Source organism: Myotis brandtii, unplaced genomic scaffold (genome assembly GCF_000412655.1).
Source record: "Myotis brandtii unplaced genomic scaffold, ASM41265v1 scaffold496, whole genome shotgun sequence".
Lineage (NCBI taxonomy): Eukaryota > Metazoa > Chordata > Mammalia > Chiroptera > Vespertilionidae > Myotis > Myotis brandtii.
The window spans coordinates 1,040,473-1,047,955 of record NW_005368921.1 but is presented as its reverse complement, the minus strand read 5'-3'; positions in this window follow the sequence as shown (position 1 = coordinate 1,047,955).

The following is a 7,483-nucleotide window of genomic DNA, read 5'->3' as shown; positions in this document are numbered from 1 at the left end:
CGCCTCCCCGCACCCCTCCTGCTCAGCCCAGAGCAGGTGGGCCAACCTTATGTGCCCTTTGGTACCTAAACCACCGAGAGCTGGGACCACATCCTTTCCGAGCCAACCGGCCAGACCGATGTTGGAGTCTCCCCCAAAGTGGGTGGTTTAATCCCCTCCCCCCCCAAGGGGAGGCATTAAACCTCACTGTGCTGTGCAACCACAGCAAAGCATCTGGCTAACAGACCAGAGGGAAAATTAAATGAGAGAACAGCAGCCCGTGGGTACGCGGCAGTTGTTTTAATTAATATTAAAACACATAAATACTGCAAATGTTGGTTTTGTATTTTCAGAGTTGGGAATGGAGGGTTTAACTCAATATTTGTTTTTCCCAACTTAACCAAAAACATCACTATTTTGTTTGATTTTTGTTAATCCTCACCAGAGGATATTTTTTCCATTGATTTTTTTAGAGAGTGGAAGGGAAGCAGGGAGAGAGGGAGAGAGAAACACATGGATTGGTTTTGCCTCTCGGCCTGCAACCCAGGCCCGTGCCCTTGATGGGGAATTGTGGAGCCCGCTGAGTCACACCAGCCAGTGTGGGGCTTTCCGTCTGCTTTAATGCAGTGTCCACACTGCAGTCAGAGTGATATTTTTTCAATATGTTTTATTGATTTCAGAAAGAGAAAGGGAGGAGAGAGAGAAAGATCAATGATGAGAGAGAATCATTGATCGACTGCCTCCTGCACGCCCCCTACTGGGGATTGAGCCCTCAACCCAGGCATGTGCCCCTGACCAAAATCGAACCCGGGACCTTTCAGTCCGCAGGCTGGTGCTCTATCCACTGAGCCAAACCAGCCAGGGCCAGAGTGATATTTCTAAGTCACAAATTTGATCGTACCACTCCCCTTCTTAAATCTTTTAATGTGCCTGCATCAAACTCCCTTGCAAACGCCATGGTCATAAGGCTTTACATGATATTACTGCTGCCTACGTTCATTTTTTTTTCTCACAAAACACAGTCCCTCTTTCAAAGGTCTGCAGCAAGCCTGTCAAACTCGCGGCCTGCGGGTTGCATGCCTCGTTTATTTGGCCCTTGTTAGCCTGGTCTACACTCAGTCTAGAGCAGCGGTTCTCAACCTGTGGGTCGCGACCCCTTTGGCGGTCGAACGACCCTTTCACAGGGGTCGCCTAAGACCATCCTGCGTATCAGATATTTACATTACGATTCATAACAGTAGCAACATTACAGTTATGAAGTAGCAACGAAAATAATTTTATGGTTGGGTCACAACATGAGGAACTGTATTTAAAGGGCCAGAAGGTTGAGAACCACTGGTCTAGTGGATAGATGAGAATATTGGCAGGGGCAATAGGATGCACTGAGTGCCACGATTGAAGTGATTATAAGATCTCAGTAAGCAAAGGAGAAGCATCTGGTTTCTTGTGTATGAGGGAGTGTTGGGGAGAGACTTCCCAGAAGTCCTAGTGATAGCTTTAAAGCAAAAGTGGTTAAGCAAGTGAAGGAACCCCAGCCTGCTGAAGATCTCAGCTAGTCTTCCCCAACATACATACTCTCGAATATCATCTATTCTGGTGGAGCCCCCTATCAACTAGTGAGGGGCTCTCAAAAACTCTGCCCTATACTTCTTTCCTGAGTCCAGCCAGATCTATATACCCAACAGCCTATTGGACATTTCTACCTGGCTGTCCCCCAGTCACCTCAATCTTTTTCCCCCCCAATCTTATTGATTTTATCATTATGCATATTGATTTTAGAGAGCGAGGAAGGGAGAGAGAGAGAGGAAAACATTGAGGTGAGAGAGAACAATTGACTGCCTTTCCATACCTACCCAGCCCTGGGATCAAACCCACAACCTACGTATGTGTCCTGACCCAGAATCAAACCTGCATCCTTTTGGTATACAGGACAATGCTCCAACCAACTGAGCCACACCAGCCAGGGCATCACCTCAATTTTAACATGTGTAAAGCTAATTTTGTCTTCCTACATAAACTTCCTAGATTCCCTGACTCCAGGAACTACCACCCATGACCAGCCAGTTTCCCAGGTTAGAAACCTGGAAGTCCGAGACCTTTGTCCCCCTCTCACATGACTGATTGTCATTGAATCCCTGGAGTTCTGCATTGGCCTTCTAACTCGCCTCTCATTCTCCTCGATGCTGTCAAGAGAACATTTAAAGAGGCAGCTACCTAGCTCATGCATTAGATTGTGGATTCTTAAGAATAGGAATTAAGTCCTTTGTTCTCTGTGCCCCAGGGCCTCAGTATTCCCAGTAGAACAGATGAGTGTTCACTGTTTTTGAATGAATAAATAATGAATGAGTGGTATGAAGGGAGAAAATGTTGTACCCACATCCTTGGAGTAGAGTGGCTTCTTGGCTCCAGCAGGGGTCAGCCTGGCACGGCCTTTTCATCTGGCTTAATATGTGAGAAGAGAGGTTTCTATTCCTTTTTTAAAAATATTTTTTTTATTGATTTCAGAGAGGAAGGGAGAGAGAGAGATACAAACATCAATGATGAGAATCATCGATCGGCTGCCTTCTGCATACCCCCTACTGGGGATCGAGCCTGCAGCCCCAGGCATGTGCTCTGACCGGAATCTAACTGCAACCTCCTGATTCATAGGTTGACGCTCAAGCACTGAGGAACACCGGCAGGACAAGGTTTCCATTCCTTTTAAGCCTAGGAGCAAATGGGTAGGGGATAAATTTCCTTCAGAATCCTCCTCTGTCAGTACTTTTTGCATTTTGGTAATAAGGAGAGGAAAATTTCTGGATTATGTTCAGATCATGAGAGCTGAAGCAAATAGTTTCTTACCTGCCATCTCTTGCATTATTTCACTTTTACAGATGGACTATCCATCTAATAAACTCACCATCATTCAGATGATTTGCCTGCCTCGTTGCTAACGAACAAGTAATTAATTCTTAACATTTCCATGCATAATAATTAGGAAGTGATAAAAGTTTACTTGATGAACAAAGGGGAAAAGACATTTAAGGTATAGGGGACAGTTTAGGATAAAGCACTGGATTATGAAACAGAATGGAATGTTTGAAGAGCCACAGAAGCACAATATTGCCCGAGTCTCATGCTGGGGTGATAAGGAGAGCAGTTGGAAAAGTTGAGGCTGGATTATGAAGAGTCATATATGCCGTGATAAGAATCTTTCAGCAATTCCAGGAAGTAGCCAGAGGTGACCCAGGAAAATGGTTCACTATTCACTTGACCCAGAACACCCCACAAAATCACGCAAATCAAGAGATGCAAATCTTCGTGTTCACTTTAAGGACACTCATGAAACTGCCCAGGCCATCAAGGGTATCCATATCTGAAAAGCCACCAAGTATCTGAAGGATGCCACATTACAGAAGCGATGTGTGCTATTTCGCTGTTACCATGATAGAGTTGGTAGGTGTACCTAGGCCAAACAATGGAGCTGGACACAAGGTCAGTGGGCCAAAAAGAGTGCTGAATTTTTGCTGCACATGCTTGAAAATGCAGAGAGTAATGCTGAACTTAGGGTTTAGATGTAGATTCTCTGGTCACTGAGCCCATCCAGGTGAACAAAGATGCAACGCAGAATTTACAGAGCTCATGGGCAGATTATCCCATACAGGAGCTCTCCCTGCCACATTGAGAAGACTCTGTGGTCATTGATCACACTCAGATGATGCGGCACAGAAACTACAGAGCTCAGGGCGGATTAGCCCATACATGAGCTCTCCCTGCCACATTGAGGTGATCCTGACTGAAAAGGAGCAGATTGTTTCTAAACCAGAAGAGGAAGTTGCACAGAAGAAAAAGATATCTCAGAAGAAACTGAAGAAATAAAAACTTACGGCCTGGGAGTAAATTCAACATAAAAGAAATACTACTAATAAAAGTAAAAGAAAAAATCTTTCAGGCATTCAGGAGCTGTTGGAGGGAATACAGGGAAATGACAAATTACTTTTCTATATATATAAAAGCCTAAACGACCATCGCAACCGATGACCGAACAGGCTGCATGGGGGGACTAGGCCAGTAGGGGGGTTAGTGAGGGACGACTAAATGACTGAGCAGCAGGCTGCATGAGGCGACCAGGCTGGCAGGGGGACCAGTTGGGTGCGACCAGGCTGGCAAGGGGGGGCAGTGAGGGGTGACCAGGCCGGCAGAGGGGGGCAGTAAGGGGTGACCAGGCTGACAGGGGGGCAGTAAGAGGTGACCAGGCTGATGGGGGAGGCAGTTAGGGGTGACCAGGCTGGCAGGGGGGCAGTTGGGGTGACCAGGCCAGCAGTGGGGTCAGTTAGGGGTGATCAGGCAGGCAGGCAGGTGAGCATAGGAGCCAGTGGTCCTTGATTGTGAGAGGGATGTCCGACTGCCAGTTTAGGCCCGATCTCCAGGATTGGGCCTAAACCCAGTCAGACATCCCCTGAGGGGTCCCAGATTGGAGAGGGTGCAGGCTGGGCTGAGGGGACCCCCACCCATGCATGAATTTTGTGCACCAGGCCTCTAGTATAGTGAGGGGGGGCAGTTGGGGGCAACTAGGCTGGCAGGGGGGGCAGTTGGGGGTGATCAGGCCAGCAAGGGGGGGGCAGTTAGGGGCAATCAGGCAGGCAGGCAGGTGAGCAGTTAGGAGCCAGTGGTCCCGGATTGTCCGACTGCCGGTTTAGGCCCGATCCTGGGTCCTGGGGATCAGGCCTAATCCAGCAGTCAGACATCCCCTGAGGGGTCCCGGATTGGAGAGGGTGCAGGTTGGGCTGAGGGGACTCCCCCGCCCCTGTGCATGAATTTTGTGCACTGGGCCTCTAGTATAAAGATAAGGCTGGCAGCCACATGGAGAATTAATTGAAGGGAATGAGACTAGAAACAGGGTCTGAGGCCACTGGAGTTCTCAGATGAGACATGGTGTGGGCTCAGCTATCTAAGAAGTAGAATTGATGGAGCTTTAGTGACTGGTTACATGGGATGAGAGGATGGGGGAAGGAAAGTTAATTCATAGGTTTCTGATTTAATAAGGGAATCAGAAGGAAAAGCATGTTTGGGTGGGGGAAAGATAATTAGTTGAGTTTTAGATAGGCTGAATTTGAGGTGTCTATGGGATACCCAGGGGGAATGTTCTGTAGATATGTGAATATAAATTTCAAGGGAGAAGTGAAGTCATTCAAGGAGGGGTGTAAACTTAAGTAAGTGGGGAAAATTGAAGGTGCAATCCTACGAAATACAGTACCTGAGACAACACATATGAAGGGCTTAGAATGGAACCTGACCCATAGTGAGCATTGGTCTGCCTAGCTTGGGGTTGTATCTGACTGTGTAGGTAAGGAAAGGGAGAAGGAAGCAAAAACAGAATGGGCCAGTTTATTTTCTTGGATTACCCTATTTCTAACATGTGGGGGCCCTGGCCTGATCCATGGATGGGAGAGGAATGATGCACTCAGAGCTTGGTTATTATTCTGGACTTTGCCAGGAGTCAACAGTCAGCAAAGTATAACCAGAGAAAGAGAGAGAAGGCGGGAGGGGGGGGGGGCAGGAGCTAGCCAAAGGGGCTGCTAGGCTGGCCTGTGCTATGCTGGGCTTTTGTCCTGCTGAAACACAATGGAGCTGGGTTACACGCTGACCTGGCATTCTGGGAATGGGGCAGGGATAGAGATTTCACATGGTGGAAACAGAGATGGATGGTCACTCAGCCCCTCAGGACCATAGCTCTCTTCAAGCACATTTTAATCGCTAAAGGGGATGTTCAATACTTGGCAATTATAAATTATTTATATATGGTTAATTCATGAATCAGCTCATTTATATTTTTATTTAGGGCAGCTAACAACATATGTATGTTGCTTGGGCATATCTCATTTGATCCTCATACAATCCTATAAGATCTGCAAGGCAGATATTTTGATGGAACTCAAACATGGGTTATTCTTTAGGTCCTGATGATGTGGGCTGGCTCGGGAGTTGCTTCAGAAAGGTGGTGAATCGGTCCTGGACACTTCAGAGGTAGCTACAGTAAACCATGTGGAACCCACTGTGGAGAAATAGTGCAAGACAAACAGCTCTGCCTGAAGGTTCCCTGAGCTCATTTGCTCCCTAGTAGTATGCATCATGCCCCCTGTGGCACCTCTCTGGAACTGAGAAATGGGGCCTTCTTTATCACAGGGGGGACTAGACTTGGGATCATTAGCCCCAGGAATATAAAGAGGTTGAAAGACTGATCATTAGTAATCAAGAGATAATTCAATCAGGTGTAGAGACAGATGAGACTCCAGGATGGTTACTACTATAAGCCATAAAATAACTTTGTAACTACTCCAAGTTTGTTATTTTACAAATCCCTTTTCTCCATTTTCATAGTTCCTAGTGGAAAAAACCTCCACAAATGTCTGTATGTTTAAGGCAAGAAGAGAGGAGGGTAGCCCTAGCCAGTTTGGCTCAGTGGATAGAGTGTCAGCCTGCAGACTGAAGGGTCCCAGGTTCAATTCCAGTCAAGAGAACATGCCCGGCATTGGAAACTAAAGAGAAAATAAACAAATGGGACTACATCAAAATAAAAAGCTTCTGCACAGCAAAAAAAAACCCATCAACAAAAAAACAAGAAAGCCCACTACATGGGAGAACATGTTTGCCAATGTTATCACCGATAAGGGTTTAATCTCCAACATTTATAGGGAACTCATACAACTTAACAAAAGGAAGATAAACAATCCAATCAAAAAATGGGCAAAGGACCTAAATAGACACTTTTCAAAAGAGGACATTCAGAAAGCCAAGAGACATATGAAAACATGCTCAAAGTCACTAATCATCCGAGAAATGCAAATCAAAACAACAATGAGGTACCATCTCACACCTGTCAGAATGGCTATCATCAACAAATCAACAAACGACAAGTGCTGGAGAGGATGTGGAGAAAAAGGAACACTCGTGCACTGCTGGTGGGAATGCAGACTGGTGCAGCCACTATGGAAGACAGTATGGAGTTTCCTCAAAAAACAAAACATGGAACTCCCATTTGACCCTGTGATCCCACTTCTAGGAATATATCCCAAGAAACCAAAAACACCAATCAGAAAGGATATATGCACCCATATGTTCATAGCAGCACAATTCACCATAGCTAAGATCTGGAAACAGCCTAAGTGCCCATCAGTAGATGAATGGATTAGAAAACTGTGGTACATCTACACGATGGAATACTATGCTGCTGTAAAAAAGAAGGAACTCTTACCATTTGCAACAGCATGGATGGAACTGGAGAGCATTATGCTAAGTGAAATAAGCCAGTCAATGAAGGAAAAATACCACATGATCTCACTCATTCATGGATAATAAAGACCATTACAAACTTTTGAACAATAATAGATACAGAGGCAGAGCTGCCTCAAACTGATTGTCAAACTGCAGTGGGAAGGCCAGAGAGGGTTGGGGGGCAGAAGGGAGGGGAGTAAGAGATCAACCGAAGGACTTGTATGCATGCATATAAACATAACCAATGGAC